This window comes from Macaca nemestrina, chromosome 8 (genome assembly GCF_043159975.1).
Source record: "Macaca nemestrina isolate mMacNem1 chromosome 8, mMacNem.hap1, whole genome shotgun sequence".
NCBI lineage: Eukaryota > Metazoa > Chordata > Mammalia > Primates > Cercopithecidae > Macaca > Macaca nemestrina.
In genome coordinates, this window is record NC_092132.1 from 19,626,039 (window position 1) to 19,652,994 (window position 26,956).

The window sequence follows — 26,956 nt, forward strand, 5'->3', positions numbered from 1 at the left end:
GCACACCCACAAAGGGTAATAAAATAAAAACTTGGGTTCATGCAGAAAATTATTTAAGATGTTGTATAAAATTACCTACCTGAGGCTGTGTAAATAAGGTGTATATGAAACACAAATGAGTTTCACATTAGACTTAGGTCCCACCCCCAAGATATCTCATTTTTTGTAGGCAAATACTTCAAATTTCCAAAAAATCCCTAATAGAAACTCTTCTACTCCCAAGCATTTCAAATAAGGGATACTCAACCTGCAGTACTATTGGGGTTTCCCATTCACATACCGTGTTATCCAGTCCAAGAGAGGCTGAGTGTTTTTGGATAAATTTTATAACATCCCTGAGCCTCGGTTTTGTCATCTGTAAAATGAGTATAGTTGAATCTATCTCTCATAGTTGTGAGGGTTAAGCGAATCAATTAATGTATTAGTGTCTGAGACTTAACAAATGGACCCTGCCCCTCACAGGTGTCCTCCAACCAGCTGGGAAGAAAGGAGAGAGTGGGCATTGGCAATGGAAAGAAGGGTTTAAAAATAAAGCTAGATTAAATCAATCATGTCACTCCCTCTCTCAAATACTGTTGATGCCTCCCCATTGCCTGAATCTTAGGCATGGAATTCAGGGCTCTCCACCTTCAAGCCCCAAACCACTTTCAGCCTTATTTCCCATTGACTTTTACCTTACCCCCTAAAAATACTGGCCTACTTCGCTATTTTCAAAATACTTTGAACTTCATCCCTCCTCTCCTATGATCTTCAGTTCAAATCAACATACGCACATATTTATATGAAATGCTTTTCTCCCATCTTTTAGGCCCGTGTTCTGGCCTACCAGAGTTTATTTGTGTCCTGAATCTGTCAGTCAAAATACTCAGCCTGTTATTTCTCTGTGGCACAAACTTAAAAAGTGTCTCTGTTGTCTCTGAAACCATTGTTTAAAGTGTTCAATGACACCGAACATGGCATGTGTTCTTAATATCCTCTCTTTTTTTTTCTATTTTTTTTCTTTTTCAGATGAAGTTTCGCTCTTGTTGCCCAGGCTGGAGTACAATGGCACGATCTCAGCTCACCACAACCTCCAACTCCCAGGTTCAAGTGATTCTCCTGCCTCAGCCTCCCAAGTAGCTTGTATTACAGGCATGCACCACCGCACCTGGCTAATTTTGTATTTTTTGTAGAGACGGGGTTTCTCCATGTTGGTCAGGCTGGTCTCAAACTCCCAACCTCAGGTGATCCACCCACCTCGACCTCCCAAAGTGTTGGGATTACAGGCGTAAGCCACTACACCAGGCCAATATCCTCTCTTAAGGTTCATGTTTATTTGCTAATCCTCCATTTTAGGGTAGATCCTTACTCAAGTAACTTAGATGTTTTATTATCCATCACCCAGGACCCCAATTTGTCCAGAGAATACCCCAACTTGTTCATGAAAGATCCTCTTGAAAGCCGTGCTGGAATCAGACACTCTGCTCATGAGGCTATCATGGTACAACTGGCCTAATCACCATATTCAAAAGAAAATGTGCTTAGCCTTAAGTGAAGTGGCTGATCCATTCCTCAGGATGGGGTAGACTGCTGTAGTAACTGATCAGTCAGGAAATCTCTGTGGCTTAATGTAATACAACTTTATTTTTCATGCACACAAAGTTCAGGATGAGTGCAAAGTTTCACTCTTGTATTTTATCATCTGGGATAGAGTCCTCCAAGGCTACCACAACAACAACAACAACAAAGGAGAGGGCTGGGGAAGCGAACTAGCAAATAATTCTGTAGCGCCAACCTGACTCCGAGGGCATCTATGACATGTCAGGGAGAAAATGAATATTTGGTGGCATTAGTCATCTCCGTCCTCATTGGGTATGTTTCTCTGTGTGATCTCATGACCATTTTTTTCCCTCTGCCATATTTAGAAACCCTGATCATCCACCGTAGCATACTCAGCATTTATGGAATCCTCCACACTGAAGTCTTTGGACAGATTCCATTAGCATCAACCACTAGAGTCATAAATGCCAGTACAATAACCTAGATGTTCCCAAATATTGCTTAAGAAGTCCCTTTCATGTCTTTGGAAAAAAAAAAATCTAATCCTCTGACCATCGCAGGATAAGAACACTCAGTTCCAAACTACATGTTTAACTAAGTCTGATTAATGAATTTCTGAAGTTATTTTTGTTGATCCTCCTACCCTTGACGCCATAATTTGCCTGTGGCAACATGTGTGTAGATTAATGAGGCTTTCAGCAGCTAGTGGAAAAGTGTTCATTACCTTAATTATCCACACCTTCAGATCGAGGGTAACGCGGGACTGTCAGGACACAGCAGGGCATCTGCGCTGGGGAAGAGCGCTTGCAGGGTGCGGCCCAGCCAGGCCGTCATCTCTGGAGAAGCAAGGCAAGGACCTAGGTGAAAGAAGTAGATGCACAGAAGACAAAATTACAAGAGAAGAATAAGTGTGATTACCTAATTGCATGCTGAATTTGCATGCACTCATTAAGCACCTAGCATAGGTCAACCCTCAGTAGCCTGCTTATTCCTCATACAATTCAGGAACCAATCTGTCTGAAGTCAATGGGAATGGAATGGAAGAATCTTCATCAGGATCAAACAACAAAGCCCAAGTCTATCCTCCTCCTGGACTTGTCTGATTTTATATCTCAGTTCTGGTTGGTTCCCACTTGAACTTAGGTCTCAATGACACAGAGCCTGACAGTGTGCCTGGGTGCTGTGCGTTGCCTCTGATGGCCCCCATCCAGCTCCCCCAAGGACTAATCCTACTTCTGATCCTAGTTGTGTGAGGATCAAGCAGGCTACTGAGCCCCAGGCCCAAGGGGGACATTTCTCCTCCTTCTTCATGTACTCATCTCATGCCACGATCTCAGCCTGATGCCTCTCTTCATCTCCTGGTTGCTGTGCTCTGCCCACTGGGACCAGCTTTTGCTCATCATCCCAATTGTGGAGCTTTCACCTTGGCCGTCACCACCCATTGCTCTTCAGTGGCTTATAGAACTCCCTGCTAGACCGTGTCAGGGACAGAGATGATCCTACAGGAGTTCATGGCACATAGGAGAGAAGACTGTTCCCCAGAGAAAAATCATTAGAGGAAAGATGGCTTCAACACCTTCTAAATCAGTCTTTCTCAAATTCACTTGATAGTAAGAATCACTGGAGACCTTCCAAAGATACAAATTACAAAGCCCCACCAAGAAAATCTGAAGTGAGACCCACACATTTTCAACAAGCACCCAGGAGATGGTTATTATGCGGCAAGTTTAGAAAGCACCAGGAAAAAACAACGTGACAGTTGCAGTGACCATTGATTGAACTTCCAGAGGCTAGTCAAGGTCCTAAGACAGTTACATCTATCAACTCATTGAATTATCTTATCCAACCTTTCCAGAGAAGTGCTAAATTCTCATTCTCATCCAGATCCACTGACTAAGTGTTCAAAATCATACATCTAGTAAATAGCAGAACTAGGATTCAAATCTTCATCTCCCTGGCTCCTAACTCACATCAACCTATTACTGAAGGCTAAACCCTAAGGAAAGAGAATAGGCCAGTGCTCTCTGAGCTTTTTATAATCTGGCCCTATATCAATAACAAAATTTCAAGCATGTACCTCCAATATATGCCTGTGGATTTTTAATTTATATGTAGATACTATTACTCTATTATTCTAATATATATCATAAAATTACATAACAGTAAGTTTTAAATGTTGAAGTTGAGATGAACTAAATAATTTTAGTAATTTTATTTTATTTAGTAACACCTAATCAACTTTTTTGCTTTCCTATAAAAAAATTATAAGAATAAAAATTATTTCAGTGAGCACAGTGTGATTTTGTACGTGTGTTCCTTTTTTTTCAATCTTGGTTTAATCTTTATGACATAGTAATTGATGGTTTGGTCCTAAATTTGATTTGTTCTGATACCTGCTTTTAATGACTGTCATAGCTGGAAAGGATATCTCAAAAAGATACACAGATCCAAATGAAAGAAATACAGCATTTTTGCCTTATTCAGTCATAATACTTATTTTTTTAATTCCATCTACCAGTTAGGCAAAGGTCTTGGTGAAATTTGGGGCTAGTAAATTTCCAGCCTCCTTGGTGGCAATCCATTTTTCTCACAATTTATTGAAATGTTTTAAAAATACTTAAATATGCACTGGAACATTTCATTTGGAAATTTAAAGCAGGCTAGATTATTCTATTTCAATCTTTTCAGAAATAGAGATGTGGTTTATACACATTATGTTTAACAATGTTAACATAGAAACTGCTTCAAATCATCACTGCGCAAACCCTGTCTTCACAGAACAAGTGACTTTTTTCTTTTTATTCAAGAAAATGCACACAGAAAAGTGTACATGTAAGTAGACAGATCAACATGAACATGCCTTGTTTAGGAAACAGATTAAGACACAAAACATTGTCTGCACCCCTAGGAGCCTCTTTCTATGCTCTTGCCAGTTCTTTTCCACCCAAGGACAACCACCATCCTAACTTTCAATTAATTTTGCCTGACTTTTCTTTTTAACCTCTCATAAGTGGAATCACCCAGACAAAACCTTTTGTTTGTGTGTCTCCTTTTTCTCAAAATCTCATTTGTGAGATGTGTCCATATCACCAAGTATTGTTGTGGATCATTCATTCGTGGAGTATTCTCTTGTGTTAATACACAACAAAAAGTTTATCTATTTTACATTTGATGGGCACTTGGGCCATTTCCAGTGTTAGAGTATGAGGAATGGTGCTGCTATGAACATTTTGGTGTCTGTCTTTTGGTGAACATTTGTATGCCTTCTGTTGGTATATACCTAGAATTAAATTGCTGGGTCATTGGGTTTGCTTATGTTCTGCCTTCCTAAATACTGCCAAACAGTTGCCTGAACTGGTTTTATGAATTGACACTTCCACTGCTGTGGGATTTCTAATTGTTCCACATTCTTGTCAACTCTTGGTATTATCTTTTTCATTTTAGCCATTTTGGTGCATACATAATGGCATCTCACTGTGGTTTACAAGTTTCTTCTGAAAATCAGTTACTATTTCACTCATTACTAACTCATGACATTGACCTTGATAGGGTAATTTAAATGTATGTTTGTGTTTTTTCAAATGTACCTGCTATGCCTTACTCTTCACAGTCCCTTATCCTTGAAAAGATCAAGTAATTTGGAACCCATAATTTTATGTTCACTTACCGTTTCAAATACTTTGCCAAAATAGAATGAGGGAATCTCTGCATGCACAAATATTTCAGGTTTATTTCCTAATTATAAAGCATTGCTAAGATTCTGCTATATTTTAAACATCTTGCCTCTATATATTGGTCCACATCAATGACATCCTATTGTGCTCTATTCGCTTGCGACTTTAACTTACTTGCTTAAATAGCTTGATGTAAAGAATGCAGTAAATAAATTTCACATGGGTGCTAGCTCAGGAAACCTGCCTAGTTTTTTCATCCTGGTCAATACAAATATCAAAAACATTGCTTTTGTTAAGAAACTGATTGACTATTGAGAATATTTCTTTCTGGTACATTTTTTCTTTAATGGCTCACAAGAAAGGGCCTTCCAATGTATTCCATTATTGAAAAGAAGAATCCAGCAATGACATAAGCTGAAATATGTCAGTAACATCTGTACTTTTGAGCAACTGCATTGCAAACCTCTCACACTAAACTATTTGTTTTAATATTTGTTTCTTCAGCTCTTTGGCAACAAGTTTGATGCATCTTCCAACAGTATTTAATGACTAAGGAATGTAGTCATTAGGTATTTCTTCAACCATTTTCACTTATCTTTTCAAAGATAAGTGACTGTCAAGAGTCACAAGGACAAGTGACTGTCAAGAGCAATAATGTTTGACCAATGGAATATGGCTATTCACTTTCACTATTAATACATGAAAATTATCAAATTTAATCCAAATGTGTAAAGATCTGGTGTGAGTGTCTCATGGCTTTGAACAGTTGAAAAACCTTAGGTTTTTTAATGCTGGTCAATTGCAATGGCAATTCTCCTTAGCTTTATCAAGACACAATATTCACTCAGGAGAGCATCATCGTGAATGTGAAAGGCCATATTTCAAATAGTCTTCTTAATAATTTTTGTCTTCTGACCAATTTTGTGATTGATGTCATTAGACTGCCATTAATTTTACCCTGTAATTAACTGAAACACAGCAAGCACCAGGAGTTGCAGGGGTGTCAGTTCAGTCATTCTCCTGCTGCTTCCTTAGCCTCACATCATTAATATTATCTTCAGCTTGCAGTTTCTTCACAGGAATCATTTAAATCACTTGTCCATTTTGTGAGGATTAGCTCAATTGAAATGAGATCTCATGAGCTGCAAATCTACTTAACCAGGCACATAGGCCTGCAATATATCACAAATAGGCTAAATACTTACAGGAGGCACAAAAATTTCCATTTCAAAAAGACTCTCTTCACACCGAAGGATTTCTTTGAATAAGTGCTCCCCTGCCTTTCACCATGAGACTCTCTCACATCAGCACTCTCAGAACTTCTAGAAAGCCTCTTGTCAGCTTCCTCATTTGACAGATAAGGAACCAGAGACTCCCAGAAGAAGAGTGGAGGCTGTTTAGAGTGTGGTTTAGTATACAGGCTCTAGCAGTAGAGAACATAGGTTCAAATCCTGACCTCAGCTATTTCTTCTCTGTACATGCTTGAAAAAGTTGTTTTATCTCTCTAAGCCAGTTTCCTCAGCTATATATCTAAACAGGACAAATGCTACCGTATGTAAATTTTAATTTAATAAACTCATCTTTAGAGGGAAGGGAAGGGAAGGGAAAGGAAGGGAAGGGAAGGGAAAGGAAGGGAAGGGAAACCAGTCAGAGGTAGGGTCTCTGTCTTATCTCTGTATCCCTGATGTGCTTAGCAGAGTGCAAGACAGAATAGACGTTTTAAAGTTTAAGTTATTACTGATTATAGTGGGTTGAATGGTGACCCTAAAAAGATACATCCCAATCCCTGGAACCGTGACTATTGACTACTGGTACATTTTTCTTTTCATGGCTCACAAGAAAGATTCTGCTATATGACTGATAGAGCTTGGATATTTGTCCCCACCAAATCTCATGTTGAATTGTAATTTCCAGTGCTGGAGGTGGGGCCTGGTGGGAGGTGTTCGGACCATGAGGGTAAATCCCTCATGGCTTGATGCTGTCTTCGTGACAATGAGTTCTCACAAGATCTGGTCATTTAAAAATGTGGATCACCTCCCCTGCTCCCCCAACACCTCCCATGCACCTGTTCTCTCCATGTAATGTGCCTGCTCCCCCTTTGCCTTCTGCCATGATTGGAAGCTTCCTGAGGCCTCCCCAGGAGCAGAGGCCATTAGGCTGCCTGTGCAGCCTGCAGAACCATGAGCCAATTAAACCTCTTTTCTTCATAAGTTATCCAGTCTCAGGTATTTCTTTATAGCAACGCAAGAACAGCCTAATACAATGACTTTATTTAGAAAAAGGGCCTTTGCTCATGTCATTGAGTTAAGGATCTCAAAATGAGAACATCCTGGATCATCCAGGTGGACCCTAAATCCAATGACAAGTGTCCTTGTAAGAAACAGAAGAGAAGAAGCCATACATAGCAACACAGAGGAGAAAATGTATGAAGATGGAGGCAGACATTGACGTGATGCAGCCACAATACAAGAAGTGTCAAGGATCGCCAGCGTCACTGGAAGCCTCAGAAAAGGCAAGGGAGGATTCTTCCTTAGAGCCTTCAGAATGAGCACAGTGCTGCCCATACTTTGATTTCAAACTTCTGGCCTCCAGAACTACAAGAGTATAAATTTCTGTTGTTTCCAACCAACTAATTTATGGTAATTTGTTACAGGACCCCTAGGATAATATTACTGGTCCTTTTGGCTTCTCCTAATCATAAAAGATTTGATCTTTCTTCAAGATAGACTATATGATAGCCCACAAAACAAGCCTCAATAAATTTAAGAAAATCAAAATTATATAAAGCACTCTCAGACTATAGTGGAATAAAACTAGAAATCAACTCCAAAAGGAGCCTTCAAAACCATGCAAATACATGGAAATTAAATAATCTGCTCCTGAATGAACATTGGGTCAAAAATGAAATCAAGAGGGAAATTTAAAAATTCCTCAAACTTAACGACAATAATGACACAACCTCCCAAAACCTCTTGGATGTAGCAAAGGCAGTGCTAATATGAAAGTTCATAGTTCTAAATGCCTACATCAAAAAGACTGAAAGAGCACAAACTGACATTGTAAGGTCACACATCAAGGAACTAGAGAAACAAGAACAAACCAAACTCAAACCCAGCAGAAGAAAGAAAATAACCAAGATCACAGCAGAACAAAATGAAATTGAAACAACAACAACAAAAACAATACAAACGATAAATGAAATGAAAAGCTGGTTATTTGAAAGATAAATAAAATTGATAGACCATTAGCAAGATTAACCAAGAAAAGAAGAGAGAAAATCCAAATAACCTCACTAAGAAATGAAACAGGAAATATTACAACTGACATCAAAGAAATACAAAAGATCATTCAAGGCTACTGTGAATACCTTTATGCACATAAACTAGAAAACCTAGAAGACATGGATAAATTCCTGGAAAAATATAACCCTCCTAGCTTAAATCAGGAAGAATTAGATACCCCGAATAGATCAATAAAAAGCAGCAAGATTGAAAGGTAACTACAAGATTACCAACAAAAAAACCTCCAGGTCCAGACAGATTCACAGCAGAATTCTACCAGACAGTCAAAGAAAAATTGGTACCAATCCTTTTGACACTATTCCACAAGATAGAGAAAAAAGGAACCCTCTCTAATATATTCTATGAAGCCAGAATCACCCTAATACCAATATCAGGAAAGGACATAACCAAAAAAGAAAACTACAGACCAATATCCTTGATGAACATAGATGCTAAAATTCTTAACGAAATACTAGCTAACCGAATACAACAACATATCAAAAAGATAATCCGACATGATCAAGTGGGTTTCATACCAGGGATGCAGGGATGGTTTAACATATGCAAGTCAATAAATGTAATACACCACATAAACAGAATTAAAACCAGAAATCACATAATCATCTCAATAGATGCAGAAAAAGCATTCGACAAAATCCAGCACCAATTTGTGATTAAAACCCCTCAGCAAAATCAGCATACAAAGGACATACCTTAATGTAATAAAAGCCATCTATGACAAACCTACATCCAACATAATAATGAAAGAGGAAAAGTTGAAAGCATTCCCTCTGAGAATGGGAACAAGACAAGGATGCCCCCTCTCACCACTCCTCTTCAACATAGTACTGGAAGTCCTAGCCAGAGCAATCAGACGAGAAAAAAATAAAGGGCATCCAAATTGGTAAAGAGGAAGTCAAACTGTCACTGTTTGCTGACAATATGATCGTTTACCTTGAAAACCCTAAAGACTCCAGGAAGCTCCTAGAACTGTTAAAAGAATTCAGCAAAGTTTTCAGATGCAAGATTAATATACACAAATCAGTAGCTCTTTTATACACCAACAGCAACCAAGTAGAGAATCAAATTAAGAACTCAATCCCTTTTACAATAGCTGCAAAAATAAAATAAAACACTTAGAAATATATCTAACCAAGGAGTTGAAAGACCTCTACAAGGAAAACTACAAAACACTACTGAAAGAAATCATAGACAACACAAACAAATGGAAACACATCTCATGCTCATGGATGGGTAGAATCAATATTGTGAAAATGACCATACTGCCAAAAGCGATCTATATATTCAATGCAATCTCCATCAAAATACCACCATCATTCTTCACAAAAATGTTTTTTAAGAATTCTCAAACTCATATGGAACCAAAAAAAACCTGCAAAGCCAAAGCAAGACTAAGTAGAAAGAACAAATCCAGAGTCATCACACTACCTGATTCCAAACTATACTACAAGGCCACAGTCACCCGAACAGTGTGATACTGGTATAAAAATAGGCACACAGACTCATGGAACAGATTAGAGAACCCAGAAATAAACCCAAATGCTTACAGCCAACTGATTTTTGACAAAGCAAACAAAAACACAAAGTGGGGAAAGGACACCCTTTTCAACAAATGGTGCTGGGATAATTGGCTAGCCACATGTAGGAGAATGAAGCTGGATCCTCCTCTCTCACCTTTATACAAAAATCAACTCAAGATGGATTAAGGACTTAAATCTAAGACCTGAAACTATAAAAATTCTAGAAGCTAACATTGGAAAAACCCTTCTAGACATTGACTTAAGCAAGGATTTTATGACCAAGAGCCCAAAAGCAAATGCAATAAAAACAAAGGTAAATAGCTAGGACCTAATTAAACCAAAGAGCTTTTGCACAGCAAAAGGAACAGTTAGCAGAGTAAACAAACAACCCATAGAGTGGGAGAAAATCTTCACAATCTATACATATGACAAAGGACTAATATCCAGAATCTACAATGAACTCAAACAAATAAGCAAGAACAAAATAAATAATCCCATCAAAAAGTGGGCTAAGGACATGAACAGACAATTCTCAATAAAAGATACACAAATGGCCAACAAATATATGAAAAAAATGCTCAACATCACCAATGACCAGTGAAATGCAAATCAAAACCGTAGTGTGATACTACCTTACTTCTGTAAGAATGACCATAATCAAAAAATCAAAAACCAGTAGATGTTGGCATGGATGTGGTAATCAGGGAACACTTCTACACTGCTGGTGGAATGTAAACTAGTACAGCCACTGTGGAAAACAGTGTGGAGATTCCTTAAATAAGTCAAAGTAGAACTACCATTTGATCCAGCAATCCCACTACTGGTATCTACCCAGAGGAAAAAAGTCATCATACGCAAAAGATACTTGCACACACATGTTTATAGCAGCACAATTCACAATTGCGAAATCATGGAACAAACCCAAATGACCATCAATCAACGAGTGGATAAAGAAACTGTGAGATATATATGTATATATGTGTGTGTATGTGTGTGTGTATATATATGTGTGTGTATGTGTGTGTGTGTGTATATGTATATGATGGAATACTACTCAGCCATAGAAAGGAATAAATGAACAGCATTTGCATTGACCTGGATGAGACTGGAGACTATTATTTTAAGTGAAGCTAACTCAAGAATGGAAAACCAAATATCGTATATTCTCACTGATACATGGGAGCTAAGCTATGAGGACACAAAGGCATAAGAATGATACAATGGATTTTGGGGACTTGGAAGAGTGGGAGGGGGTAAGGGATAAAAGACTACAAATATGGTGCAGTGTATACTGCTCGGGTGATGGGTGCACCAGGATCTCACAAATCACCACTAAAGAACTTACTCATGTAACCAAATACCACCTAAATGAGTTAATATTTTAAAAAGATTTGATAGTATTTAATCCAAGGATTTTCAAAGTTAACTTCTACAGAGGTTATAGAAACCTCGAATGTAGAAACAGGTATGGTACCTATTTTGTATTTGGAGGTTAAAGTGTTCTGTTTAAAAAAAAAACAAAAACTATATTAAAAAATTTAACCAATGAACCCTAAATCTTATTCAACTCTAAATGTTAACATTGAAGGGCAGTTATACAATCTGTCCAAGTTCTCTTGCAAGCAAGAGACAGAGCCATAGTTGGCCATCCCCCCATCTTCTCACTGCCTATGCAGGGCTCTGCCTGGACACCAAAGAACCTCCAGTAAAGAAATGTGCTTGTATGCCAAGCGCGGTGGCTCGTGCTTGTAATCCCAGTACTTTGGGAGGCGGGGGTGGGCAGATCACTTGAGGCCAGCAGTTCAAGACCAGCCTGGGCAACATGGCAAAGCCCCATCTCTACTGAAAATACAAGTTAGCCAGGCGTGGTGGCAGGTGCCTGTAATCCCAGCTACTCAAGAGGTTGAGACATGAGAATCACTTGAAGAGGTTGCAGTGAGCTAAGATCGCACTGCTGCACTCCAGCCTGGGCAACAGAGTGAGACCCTATCTCCAGAAAAACAAGAAAAAAGAGAAAAACAAATGCCCTTGGAAAAGAAGGAACATCAGTAGCACTCCCATTACAGTCAAAGATAAGAGAAAGATGCTCTTTAATATCAATACTGTCATTCAGCATTTTCTTCTAAGATAAAGAAAATGGAAAAAGAAAAAGAAAGGATAATTCAAGGGTTTGAGTTTTGAGGGGTGGGCAGAAGCTTGGGGAAAATGCCCACAGGTCCTACACCTGCAAAGGCAGAACATCCTTCCTCCATGGACTGACCAGTCAGCTCAGTCTGCTGTCCCTTTGCAGTTCAACAAAAGTGGATTTCAACTGTAGCCCTGTTACTTCTAGCTGTGTGACCCTCTCTGAGCCTCAGTATCCTGAGTACATGGGAACAAAGCTACCTTGCTGGGTTGAGGTAAGACTTAAATAAAGGTGGTGAGACTTAAATGGGATGGCAAAGTCTAGCCATTCTGAGCCCGAATTCTGGAGCCAAGCTAGTTGATTTCTGCCTCCGTGATGCGCTAGCTGTGGACCTGGGGCAATTTACTTTACCACTCTGTGCCTCAGTTTCCTCATCTGTAAAACAAGCATAATACCACCTACCTCAAAGGGTTTCTATGACGGTTAGAATGAGCTAATATTCACAAAGTACTTAGAATGGTGGCTGACAGAAGAGTGCTATATGAGCATTTGTTCAATTAAAAATTAACATGAAAATATTCCTTTAGAGGGGACTTGTGATTCAAAATTTGGTTTTTAAAAACCTGAATTTTTTGCATCGTAATTCATCCAAGTCAGTTTTAGCAAAAGTTTGTTTTTCTGACAGACCTCCATTCTGAAGATTTGGAAACTCTAAAAATCTTCTTTGCCTAACGCAGTATGGACAGAAAGTTTCATGTGGAAAGTAAAACCCTGAGGGTTTCTATGACTGGCTGACAGTCAGAGGGTTTCCTTTCTCTGATGAATTTTTCCAGCATTATGAGCCTAAGTGAGGGGTGTGCATCTGTCAATCCCCTGGCACTGAAGAAGTGTTGAGTAATTTTCTTCCTGTTTCCGTAAGCTTCCCTCTGAAGGGATTAGGATTATTCCAGGCCTAGGACCAGACATCCTCAGGCTATGGGCACATATCTCCCTGACTTGCATGTGATTCCTGTAAAACTAATCTGCAGGCCTCCAGCTCACAGCAGCTAATCTTGGAGTTCTCTCATTCCTACAAAATAAGAAGTACCAAGCATGTGTCAGGCTCTCTGCTGCTAAGTGCCAGAAACACAGAGATGAACTCACGGGGAAATGAGATTAACAAACAGAACATTGCAAGTACTGTTAGGTGGGAGCACAAAGGAGGCAATTCAGCTTAATGGCGGTGGGGCGGGGGGCAAGTATACGACTATCACACGGCACTCGCTATAGGTTAAGCACAACTCCACGCATCTCCACTTATGAACACATTCACCCCTTATATCCACTCTATGAGGTAGGTGCTTGTATTAGTCTGTTCTCGCATTACTATAAAGAAATGCCTGAGACTGGATAATTTATTTTAGTTTAGTTTAGTTTTTGAGACAGAGTTTTGCTCTTGTTGCCCAGGCTGGAGTGCAATGGCGCGATCTCTGCTCACTGCAACCTCTGCCTCCCGGGTTCAAGCAATTCTCCTGCCTCAGCCTCCCAAGTAGCTAGGATTATAGGCATGAGCCACCACACCCGGCTAATTTTTCTGTATTTTTCTTAGAGATGGGGTTTCTCCATGTTGGTCAGGCTGGTCTCAAACTCCCGACCTCAGGTGATCCGCCTGCCTCAGCTTCCCAGGTAGCTGGGATTACAGGCATGAGCCACCACGTCTGGCCTAATTAATTAAAAAAAAAAAAAAAAAGAAAGAGGTTTAATTGGCCCCCAGTTCCTCAGGCTGTACAGGAAGCATGATTCTAGCATCTGCTTGGCTTCTGGGGAGTCTGCAGGAAACTTTCAATCATAGTGGAAGGTTAAGGAGAGCAGGCAGAAGAGACAGAGTGGGGAAGTGCTACACCCTTTTAAACAACCAGATCTCACAAGCACTCATTCACTAGCATGAGTGCAGCACCGAGGGGATCTCAGCCCCCGTTACCTCCCACCAGGTCCCACCTCCAACACGGAGGATTACAATCGAACATGAGATTTCGGCAGGGAAACAGATCCAAACCGTATCAGTGGTAATATCCCCAATTTATAGTCGAAAAACATGAAGAACAGAGAGATTAAATAACTTGCCCGAAGCCACACTACAGGTAGGGGAGAGAATCAGTGTGCCTCCAGGCAGTGGGGCCCCAGACCCCATGCTGTCGGTCATCACACTGCCTCTTACTTGGGGCTGAGGTGTCAGTCGCTTGGTGGCCCATTGCATTTCACCTTTGTATCCCCTGTTCCTTCAACAATAGGCCAATGGATCTGCCCAGAAGGCCAGTGCTGTATTCCTGTCAAGAAAGAGGAGCTGGCTGGGTTCGGTGGCTCACATCTGTAATCCCAGCACTTTTGGGAGGCCAAGGCTAGTGGATCACTTGATGCCAGGAGTTCCAAACCAGCCTGGCCAACATGTGAAACTCCGTCTCTACCAAAAAATGCAAAAATTAGCCAGGCATGGTGGTGCACAACTGTAATCCCAACTACTAGGAAGACTGAGGCACGAGAATTACTTGAACGTGGGAGGTGGAGGTTATAGTGAGCCAAGTTTGTGCCGATGCAGTCCAGCCCGGGTGACAGAACAAGACTCTGTCTCAAAAAAAAAAAAAAGGAAGAAAGAAAGGAAGAAAGAAAGAAAGAAAGAAAGAAAGAAAGAAAGAAAGAAAGAAAGAAAGAGAGAGAGAGAGAGAGAGAGAGAGAGAGAGAGAAAGAAAGAAAGAAAAGAAAAGAAAAGAAAAAGAAAGAGGTGCTAATCTTGCTCTTAGAGGGCTCTGTCGCTCAAGGTTATTGCTATATGTGGGGTGAAACTCCGAGGGACAGGCATCAATGGTGCTGATGTAAGTCACATTCTAACTGGATCAGTTTCAGTCCAATTCAGTGTATCTAGGCCCAGTATGGTTATCTTATGCCTGACATCACATTCCATATTCACACCAACTCTGGAGATGGGTGTTCAGGTCTTCATTTCACAGGTAAGGGAAGGAGAGGATTCAAGAAGCCACACACTCTGCTTAAATCAAACAACAAATAAGATAACTCTAAATCTCATGCCTTTTTCACTGTGCACATTGGACCTGGAATTTCACTAGAAAAAAAAAAAATCCTAGCAGCCAGAAAATTCAGGGCTTCTATTACATAAAAGAACCAAAAACTGAGGGCAAGGAATAATAAATAATAACGATGAATATATATATCCAAATATATATAATGTATATGTATGTGTATAAAATATATATATAAATATATAGTACATATATGTATTTGGATATATATCTATATATATACACACACACATATCAGGCATGGTGACACCCATCTGTAGCCTTAACTATTCTGGAGGCTGAGGCAGGAGGGTCAAGAAATAATAATAACCAGTATAATATTGGCGACTAATGTATACTAAGCTCTTAGCATGTTGCAAGCACTATGCTAAGCATATTATTTCATTTAATCCTCTTGACATCACTGTGACATAGATTCTTTTTTATCCCTATTTTACAAATGAGGAAAATAAAGCTCAGCTGGTAAATAATTTCCCCAGTTTGTATACGGTGGTGCAGCAGAAATTCAAACCCAGGCAAGTTTGACTCCACAGCCCATACTCTCAATTCCTCCTGCCCTTGAAGCCAGAGATAAGACATCCAAACAGCCCCAGCTTCCGCATGGCTGGATGCCCTTGAACAGCATACTTAACCTATCTGAGATTTGACTTCAATCGCAAAGGTGGAACCCATAATACCTGCCTTCTGAAGTGGCAGCAAGGAGGAACCGAATCAAGATCCCCAGGGTCAGGAGCTGGACATTAGAGTTGCAAAACATACCCAGGTGATTCAAATAAGCAGTCAGTGTTGGGCTCCATCCCATCAGGCCCTTGTAGGTGGAAAGGCTTCTCATGTTTTAAGGTGATGTGGATCACCTGGGATCTTGTTAAACCACAACTTCTGATTGAGCAAACCTGGAGTGGGGCTTGAGATTCCGCATTTCTAATGAAGCCTGCTTCCTCCTCCATTCCTCCCCGCCTCCAAGGCTGGTGGACCACACTCTGAATATCAAGTAGGTCATGGTGGTGAGATGAATTTTCTTTTATGTCCCAAAGGATGTGCCTCCCCCATGGAGAGTTATGCTCTGTTCTGTTGCCTACAAGAATCAGTCTGGCTGCTCTGTAAAGAGTAAAACTCCAGCCTGGCTTATATGGTGAAACCCTCTCTCTACTAAAAATACAAAAATTAGGCAGGCGTGGTGGCGCGCACCTGTAGTCCCAGCTACTCAGAAGGCGGAAGCAGAAGAATCTCTTGAACTCGGGCGGCAGAGGTTGCAGCGAGCTGAGATCATGCCACTGCACTCCTGCCTGGGTGATAGAGCAAGACTCCGTCTCAAAAAAATAAACATAAATAAAAGTAAAGCTTTGGGGAGCAGAGGGGTGGGGGACTACGGTAAAGTGGGGAACCCACTATCTGTCCTGGCCTGGAGACTACATGAAAAGACTCCTAGGCTCTCTTCCTAACGGAAATGTATGCAGGGAACCAAGCATAGTGTCCGGCATAGGAGGCCAGAAACAGATAGGGGTGGTTGTCATTGTCAAGGCTGAGAGTGGGCAAAGGGTGGGTGCGCCAGGGGCCAGAGGCAAGGTCCTTCCTGCTGCTTCCTACCTCGTCCACCTCAACAGGAGGAAGTTTTCTTGGGGTGCTGGATAGAGAGCACCCTCTCCCCAGCTGTGACTGGACACAGTGGAGAATGGAACAGGAAGACCCAGCCGGGCAGGTTGGAGAACAGAGCACGCATTTTCCTGAATTCTGCAAGGCTGCCTATACCTAGCCCTGAGCCTGGCACCATCTGGCTGGCCCTTCTGAAAGGCCCCATGCACCTCTGGCCTTCCACACCCTTCTTTTGGTTGCTCAGAGAGAGTTGGGAGGAAAAGGATTTCACCTCCAAAGGAGGGGCTGAGAGCATGTAACAAAAGACTCATCTCACCAGGCTCTGTTACCCTCTTGGCCAGGTGAGTCATGCAGCTAGAAAATAACAAACATGGGTAAATAAGATAATAGGAATGACACAGGTGACTCAGCGGACACCAATACACATTGACCAGGGCTCAGCAGCCCGCAGCACGCAAGAGGCTGCTTTCGGAAAAGGAGGATGGTTGTGAATAAGAAATCCACTCAAGATAGGGTTTCGTGGTTTTTTCTCATCCTAGTTTCAGACAGCATTTCACAAGGTGTTTTTTCCCCCAGGAGCTGCCTGAATCTGGCAGGCCCTGGCATTAGTCATAGGGGAGGGAGGCCTGGGGCTGGAGTCAGGGCCCAGGGAAAGAGGGATGTGTGTGTGCAAACCTGCCTTGACGGTTGCAGAAAATGCAGCACCCTCCCTCATCACAGCCACCCATTCTGCCCCAGAGAACTAACCTAGGCTGAGGGTTTTCTCCCTCAAACCCTTCATCAAAATAAATTTGGACCCTAGAGTATTTCTGTGTAAAGTAACAGGATGTCATATATGTATATATCTCACCTGTCTCCCAGGGTGGAGTGCAGAGGTGCGATCTCAGCTCACTGCAGCCTCCGCATCCTGGGTTCAAGCGACTCTCCTGCCTCAGCCTCCCGAGTAGCTGGGATTACACCACCACGCCTGGCTAATTTTTGTATAGTTTTAGTAGAGATGGGTTTTCACTATGTTGGTCAGGCTGGTCTCAAACTCCTAACCTCAAGTGATCTGCCCACCTCGGCCTCCCAAAGTGCTGGGATTACAGGCGTGAGCCACTGCCCCCGGCCTGGGATACGTTTTTTAAACTCTGCTCCCCATCCTAAAATTGGGAGGTAATAGATGAAATTAGATTGCCAAAATTTTGATAACTGTTGAAACTGGCTGACAGGTACGAGTACGTGGGGTTCATTAAACTTCATGTTCTCTCTTTTTTTAGGTGTCCTTGAATTTTCCTAATAAAAATGCTTTGTTCTTGTTACTTTTTTTTTTTTTTTTTTTTTTTTGTTAGAAAGAGTCTTACTTTGTCACTCAGGCTGGAGTGTAGTGATGCAATATTGGCTTATTACACCCTTGACCTCTCGAGCTGAAATGATCCTCCTGCCTCAGCCCCCTGAGTAGCTGGGACTACAGGCATGTGCCCATGCCAGGCTAATTTTTGTTTTTTGTTTTTTGTTTTGTAGAGATGCGGTTTCACCATGTTGCCCAGGCTGGTCTCAAACTCCTGAGCTCAAGAAATCTGTCCACCTCGGCCTCCCAAATTTTGTCACTTTGAAAAGCTGTTTTTCAGGCACCTCTCACCTCCTACAGTACCCAGACCTTGCTGGAAAGTTTGAACACGTTCCTTTCCCTCATGAGCCTCAGTGTCCCCAGAAGCCTGGCCATCACCTGGCAAAAAAGGGTGTCAGCTCTAATGCTCTCTGGGCATCCCAGCCCCACAAACCTGTGTTTCTGTGGCAAGCTTGGGTGGCATGCAGAGTACAGTGGGACAAGCAGGGATTCTGGAGCCGCAGTACCTAGATTTGAATGTGGGTCACCAGTTAGGTGACCTTGGACAATTTCTTTCTTTTTCTTTCTTTTTTTTTTTTTTTTTTTTTTTTTTTGAGACAGAGTCTCACTCTACCATCCAGGCTGAGGTACAATAGCATGATCTCAGCTCACTGCAACCTCAGTCTCCCAGGTTCAGGTGATTTCTCCTGCCTTAGCTTCCAGAATAGCTGGGATTACAGGTGCCCACCACCACGCCTGGCTAATTTTTGTATATTTTTAGTAGAGATGGGGTTTCACCACGTTAGCCAGGATGGTCTCAAACTCCTGACCTTAAGTGATCCACCCACCTTGGCCTCCCAAAGTGCTGGAATTATGGACATGAGCCATCGCACCCAGCTGACATTTCTTTAACATTTCTGAACCTCAATTTCCTGATCCAAAAAAACGGGGAAAAGTTGTTACCAGGATTCAATAACTGTGTATTTATAAAATACATAAAACAGCGCTTGGCATATGGAGTTCCAGAAGTAATGTTAACTAAAGAAAAGGGAAAGACTTCAGAAGAGAGGGACAGCCAGCTGACTGACACTCTAGGTCTGGACTGGCAAACTTTTTCTCCAACATGCCAGATAGTAAATATTATTGGTTTCCTGGGTCATATGGCATTTGTCACAACTACTCAATTCTGCCATAGTAACATAAAAGCCACAAATAGATTACATGTAAGCAAACGGGCATGGCTGTGTTTCCAATAAAACTTTATTTCTAAAAAGAAGCAGTGGGCTGGATTTGGCTTGTGAGCTGTTTTTGCTCATCCCGGCTCTATGATACAACAGAAAGGAGCACTGGACCAGAAGCCAGGAGATCTGGGTTCCTGTTTGCTCAGGCAAGTCCCTCCTGCATCATGCTTTTTATACCCCACATCTCCTTTGAGCCTCACAGCAACCCTGAGAACTATTAGTATTATTATTCCATTTCCTAATAAGAGCTAGCAATCGTTCAGTGCTCACAAAGAACCAGACGATATACTAAATGGTACAAGTCAATTGTCTTTTTAACCTTCTGAAGGATCCTATGAGATAAGTACTATTGTTATCTATATTTTATAGATGATAATCTTAGACCCAGAGAGCTAAAGTAACTTGCCCATAGTCGCACAAGTGGTAACTCTGGCATTCAATAGCAGATGATCCAACTTGAGAACCAAGCCTTGAATCTGAATTCTGGTTCAGGGGTAAGTCTTGGCCTTGGGACAAAGCTTGGCCTTGTAAATACAGAGTTGAGTTCTGGAGGAGAAGCAGGCATTAGCCGGGTGATGAAGAATGTGGCTAACAGAGAATAGGGAGGAGCATGCCAGGCACAAGTCATTCCTCAATTAGATGCATTGAAGTGTCACTTTCAGGTTAAATGAGGGGAAGAGGAGTAAGAGACTGGGTAAGACTGCAGCTGAGAAAGGTAGAGGCCATGCAGCAACGTGGAAAGGCACATGACAAAGAAGCTGGATTTTATACCAATACCACGGAGAACTACTGAGGATCCTAGTTCATGACTGGGCTAGTGCTCACCAAATATATTCATCCATGACTCTGCACGTCCATGACTCTGCTGGAAACTGATCGCCTGTTCCCTTGTAGTTATGCTGGGACCAGGTGATCCAGTTCTGATGGATTATGAGTGGCAGTGACATTCACTACATCCAGGCTGAGGCAATTCAAAGCTAATGTGCCTCTTCCCCTCATCTCTCTGCCTGCCACAGCAGCCCCAGAGGCTATGTGTTCCACATGGTGTCACTACAAAATTAAAGAGAACTCAATCTTCACTGCATTTTAGCACAATGAGAGGTAAACTATCGTTGGCGAAACTGCTGAAATGCCTGTGACTTGTTACTGCACCACGGCTTAGCCTAGCCCAACTAATACATAATTAGTAACCCTTGGGACCACAAAGAATAAAGTTATCTCTCTTTCCCATATTCATTCCAAGTTATGAAAATTTTTGATTTTTTTGTTTTCATATACCATGGCAAATTCCCTCACCATGCCAACTGACGTCTGCGTAACACCTTCCAGTTTGTGTAGGCCCTTCTCTAAGTCACTGCCTAAAGCTCACCATGATCCCCCAGATGGGCCTGACTTGCAGTGGAATGCCAGCAACCCCTTCCAGTTGCACTTTCAGGACTACACCACAGGGCCACATCAGGCATGCTTGGAGCCGGGAGGTCAGATCCTACTGTTGATGCAAACCAAGTTTCCTATGAATCAAATTCTAAGTATATATCACAGATGCCTCTGCTAAGCGCATCTTCTCATACAGTTTTTTTATAATCGACTTTTAATGAAGACCAAGAGGTCTTGTTACATTTCCTCCTAGGCCACCATGCCAGCCTCAGGACAGCTATCGCCCAGCTAAAGAGAACAGGTCAGACTGGGAGGAACAGTAAGAAAGTACTGCAAAGTGACTACAGTCTGGCGTTTCTTGCTCCTGATGGTCCCAGGCTTTTGGGGGATGGGAATGTGTGGAGAAGGGAAGGTTCCATGTGAGCTATACTTATGGTGACTGTTTCTTCCGAGCTGAAAATTGAGATACAGATCAGATCGAAATATTGTGCCATTTTGGAGAGGGAGGGATTCATTTGGATGCTCACATTAGAGAATTTTAGGAATATAGAGGGATCCTTTGGGTCAAGAAGAAAGAATTCTCGGCCACTGGGGTTGTCCGGACAATCTGGAGGATATGATTACAGCAGATGCTGTTGTCTGGAGACCTCAGAGAAGGAGGGGCTCTAAACCGCTACCATGAAGGTTGGAAGAGAGAGGAAAGATCCAGCAGAGTGCTATTCACAGGTAGAAAGCAAGGAAATTGGGCTTCAGGACCAAGAAAGCCTGCATTCAAATCCTGGCTCTACCATTTATCTACCCTACGAACCTTGGCCATGTCCCTAAACTTCTCCAAGCTATAGTTTCCTCAGTCGAATCTTATTTAAATGGCAGCACCCACCTTGAGGAACTGCTGTGAAAGCTGAAGGGTGAAGGTCAATAGACGCCATGCTCTTAGAAAGTGTTGGAGCTGGGAATGCCATTGCTCACCCCTTCTTCTTTCACTAGGTCCTAGGTAATTCTCCCACTATGTACTTAACTCCCACTAGATAATGGATAAAAAGAACTGTCTGTAAAGAGAAAAATATTCACTTTAGTCAAAATATTTCATAATAGTTTTTAGAACTGGAAATTGCCTTGGGACAATGGTACATATTGTATATTAGAATCACTGGGGAGCTTTTTGAAAAAAACTCCTAATGCCTCGGCCCACCTCCAGGGATTGTGTTTCATGCAGGCTGGGTGACTACAGTGTGCAGCTGGGCTTGAGGACCTCAAGCTCCAGCACCTCCTACCTCCAGAGGGAGTCCACCCACACAGCCCACACAGGTCAAGGTGCTGGAGACTGAGCGGCCTCCCACCCCACATGCATCCTGCCTTGAAGTTCCTGCCTGGAAGGCCGAGCATCTTGGCTGCCAGCCATGCGAAATTCCATCCTTCCCTTGAGAAAAATAGGGAATGGACCAACTCTATCTAGGAGAACACGGAACCCAAGGCTGGGCTCCTGCTTTCCCAAGAGACAATTTATGGATGTTACAACAGAGAGTAGGAAATGGAAGATAAAGCATTATTCAGAGTCTTCATATCTTGCTGTAAATCATGAGATCTTTTCCACATTTGCTACTTTGTAATAAATCTATTAGAGGTTAGAGGAGATCGAGCTCCCAGGGTCCCAAATGAGAAGAAATAGCAATTGAATGTCACTGTTGCCAATTAGCTCAAGCGTAAAAGAAGGAGGCAGGTCGCCTTGTCCCCAGGCAAGCAGTGACCAGCTTATGTTCCAGGAGCTGAACCATGAAGGGACCTCTCTGTCTTCCTCCAATAAGGGTGGGAGTGGGCAGGAATGGAAGAAGAGGGGAAGGATCTTCACTGTTCAGAATTATTTGACACTATCCCAGGAAAGAAATTTCTCCAGCAGAGAGATGTGAAGGCAAGGTCAATAACACCTGATTGTATTTCAGTATTATCTTGAGGAGACAATAAAAAGAGTCGTGTTGGAAAATTTATTTGCTGGTATTCTTGGATTTCTAAACCTTTCACACCCTACCTGATCACAATTTTTTGGTTTTAGTTAATTAAGAGGCTGGCAAAACATGAATCACTTCTGTTCTTTGGCCAAAAATTTTCCTACAACATCATCGGGCAGAGGGGGAGGGCATTAAATCATGAAAAGTGAAAGTGCAAGGAACCAGGTCAGATTCCAGGCGGGTCCAGAAGGAAAAAGGAGACATGAAGGCTTAAAATATTAACTCTGCTTAATAGACCAAGGTGTACCAGAGATCATCAGTCCTTCCAGCCTCCCCACTACACCAACATTTCTGCACTTCCCATGAGGAAATATGATGAGTACAGTGGTAGAGTGAGAGAGAAGGCCTGTCCCTAGCACTTCTCATAGAGAACAAATATGCACATGCGATTTCACACCTCTGTGAGCCAAAGAAGGAAAGCAAGGTGTGTTTGTGGAATATTCCAGAAATCACGCCAGCCCCATAAACCCAAGGGTGAACCTTATCTTCTTATCATTCTTCCTCTGCTCCCTTGATATTTATTCATGCAACCAGCATTGATATGTTTCAGGCACATAGAACCAGAAATTGGCAGAAATAGGAACTGACTTCCACTGGAACTTAAAAAATTGCTCAGACATCATGGTGATGTCCTATCAACAGAAAACCAGAGCCGGCTGACAAGAAACAAGGCTGTTCTCTCTTTCAAATCACCTTCTTCGGGTTTCAGGCAACCAGGGTCTCCACTCCAGCACTGCACATGCCCCACGCAACTTCCAGTTTGTGCTGTGATGTGAGCGAGTCATTGACTGTCTGTGCCTCAGTTTCCTTGTCAATTCAGATGAGAGCAGTTGCTCTGCCTGCCTGCTGGGGCTGCTGTGTGTGTCAAAGCAGTACAGTGACCTATGAGGCCACACGTGCAGACTGGGTCTCTAGAGAATGGCGGGGGAGGTGAGAAAGTGGTCATGCATCCTGCATCCCACCCAAATGGCAGTGAGGAGGAGGAGGAGGAGGAAGAATAGAAGGCTGCTGCTGCTGCTGCTACTAATCATGACAAGGACGACCACAGTCATGACAAAGACCCTTGTAATCTCATGGTACAGATTCTATACATGGGCTGACCAGCAACCAGTAGAAAAGGGAAAGACTGATTGGCAGATCGCTATTTTCTCTTCTCCCTGGGAGGGCACCATGATTTAAGGCATTATCCTAGACAAGAAGACTCATATTATTTAATTTGTTTCTTGAAAAATCACCTTCAACATTCTCTTTTTGTTCACATTAAGGAAATGTCACTTAGAAGACATCAAAGAAATGATCCGATTAGAATGGGTGGCAACAACTGTTGCGATAACCAAGACTCTACACAATAGCGCTTATATTCCACCTCTCTCCCTGGGCACTCAGCAAGCCAGTGCAGACGGGATCTTGCTCATGCACTCAGCACTCCCTCTGGGCCCATGGGAAAAGTGAGGCTTCCCTCCCTCAGGGATGCTCTCCCAAGGTGTTGCGGCAATCTTCCTGAGCCAGAAACCAGAAGGAGGAGGAGAGCAGCTAATGTTTATTGAGTGTTAACTAGGTACTTTACTTAATCCTCCAATTATCCTATGCAATAAAAAACGTTGCCCCCATTTTATAGATGAGGCAACTCAAGGTCTCAGAGATAAAGTGACTTGACCAAGATCACAGAACTAATAAGCAATGGAACCCAGAGCTTGAAGGGAGGCCTGGCTCAAAGCACCATATGCTATGGTGCTGTGGGAAATGTAGAGATAAATATTCCAGAATAAATACACCTTTAAGGAGCTTTCAGTCCAGTCAGTGAGATGAACAGGTACAAGTACCATAAAATACAAAGTAGAATGTGATAAATGGAAACGTACAAGTAATGAACTCCAGGTGCCCACAGGAATAATTCGTTTGACCCTGGGATCCAGGAGGTCTTCAAAGAACAGACGGCATTTGAATGGACTCATGAAAGATGGTGCCACAGTAGGAGGAGGAAAGGGAGAGGGGGAATAAGGAAGAACAAAGAAAGGCCAGCCCTGGCAGAGACCTTGGAGTCCAAGAGCACCTGACAGGTTGCCAAGTCAGGAGGGCGGGGGCCACATCACCACCCGGCTTATGGTTTCTTTTCTCTCAGGATAGAATCCAGATCTCCTAACAAGGCTCACCAGGGCATTCAGGAACTGGGCTTCTTCCCAAGCCATAAATTGCCACAGTTGTGTTAGTTCACGACTCCTCATACTGACTCTCACATCTAAGTCCTTCTTGCTGGGACGCTCAGGCCGTGTTTTCCACTCCCCGCTCCCACCCCTGACTCATTGTCAGGCAACATCCTATTTATTCATCCTTAAGTGCTGGACATCTTGCCCTCGCCCCAGGCAGATGCAGCCTCCCTTCCAGTGGGCTTTTAGAGCCCCTCCACGTCCCTCAGCACCACACTGATCAAGCTGCCTGTGCTTGCTCACTTATGTCTTGTGTCTCCCAAGAGGCTGTGAGCTTCATGGGGTTTGGGGGACACGATTTTGTTCCCCAGAGTTTAATGCAGCACCTGGAATATAGGAGGTGAGAAGCAATGATTGACTGAATAAGTGACCCAACAATGGGAAGAGGTGAGACGTGAGGGAAGAGAGGAAACTTGGGTCCAGATTTTGAGTTGGGAGTTGGGAGCAAAGGAGGAGGACTTTGGATTTAATGTGCTTGATTTTCATTCTGTGGACAATAAGGGGACTCCCTGATGAGTTTGAGGAAGAAATATATCCTGCTTATCAGGTCGCAGTACATGAACATGGGGAGACAGCAAGGCTGGAGACAGGGAAATATGTTAAAAGGCTTTCATGATGGTGCAGACAAGAAACGGGAAAGCAAGCATACTACTCACTTAAACAACCCTTTTAAAAACTGAAAGCAGATGTTCAAAAGTATGTCTTGGTTGTGACCTGAAGACTGGCAGCATTCCATGAGGCCAGACTTGACTGCTGTGGACCAGTCTGGGAAGGGCTGGGAAACTGTTCATAGGAGCTCTTAAGGAATCGACATGAATCAGTGGAAGCCCTGGCAAAAGCACCCCTGGGAAACCGCCTATTATATGACTAAGGCTTTGAGAAATCTCTGATGATGGCCTGGCAGAATGTTCGGCAGCTGAATCTGTCATTGAAAACCTGAGAGGGCTTCTGGGAGCATGTGTATTATGGGCTATGGGAATCCTGGGTCATAAAACTTTCGCCCAGCCGCTGGAGTGCCTGGCCGGGCAATTAAGGAGGATTCTTTCAAGCAGATCAAAAGGCTCTGGCGAGGTGATCTCAGGAAGCTTCCTGCCCTCCCTGTGAGGAAGGTAGGAGTCGGGCCTCATTATCCTCATTTTACAGATGAGAAAAGTAGGTTCCCTGGTGACTAAGTCCCTTGCCTGAAGTCAAACAGCCAGCAAAGGGTGGCACCCAAAATGAGCATATCAGTCACCTGACTCACAGGACATCATTGCTCCAGAGCTTCCCATCCCACAGAAGATGGTCTGTTCTTGGGAAGTCTGAGCCACATTTGGAATGTTAGGGCACGAGGTGGTCTGCAGGGGCTATCTCAACCACTTGACACACACGGATAGTTCCACACACACCCAGAGACTTGGCATCAGCTCTGTGCAACATCAAATGTCTTGACAGTCTTCTCACATTAGCCATTTTATGAAACCAAAGACCTCAACTTAAAAATAACAATGCAGTTCATCCTTTGGCCCACCTATAGGCAAAGCATTTCAGAGGGTATACACAATTGTAGCAGTCATCTTATGGAACTTTTCCCCAAGTTCACAGAGTTGTACCTGGCTTCAAATGGCTGTTCTACCCCTCACTCTTCCCGGGACGTGTGCAAGTTACTTAACCTCTCTGAGTCTCAGATCCCACATACGTGAATTGGAAATATGTAGGATACCTCTCTTACTGTGTTGTTGGAAGGATTCAATGAGGTCTGGAATGTAAAGTATATGGTACAGTGCCTAACATGGAGTCATCAGTAAAAAACATTAGCAATTATTAATCACATCGATTATACAAGTGACCCAAGTAAAAAATGTAATTCTATGTTTTCTCTCTGTTCACAGTCTGGCTACTAAGGAATTAAGTCAAATCTTAATATTTAACCAGTTCCCTCTCTTCCAGGCCAAGGAAATTTATTTTTACTCTTAATCTCAACCACCTGCCATGTTTTACAGAAGAGGT

The 26,956-nt window shown here is 42.5% G+C and overlaps 1 long non-coding RNA gene across 4 annotated transcripts in view; it reads right to left on the reverse strand.

Moving 5' to 3' along the window:
• LOC105467967 (uncharacterized) overlaps positions 1-26,956 on the reverse strand; it is a 301,866-nt gene that overhangs the window by 259,781 nt on the left and 15,129 nt on the right. For 3 of the 4 annotated variants that reach the window (XR_011606764.1, XR_011606763.1, XR_979218.2), the window contains exon 2: positions 2,264-2,396. This is a non-coding gene — a long non-coding RNA (uncharacterized lncRNA). The remainder of the gene's footprint in view (positions 1-2,263; positions 2,397-26,956) is intronic. The other variant, XR_011606765.1, reaches the window with a different exon arrangement.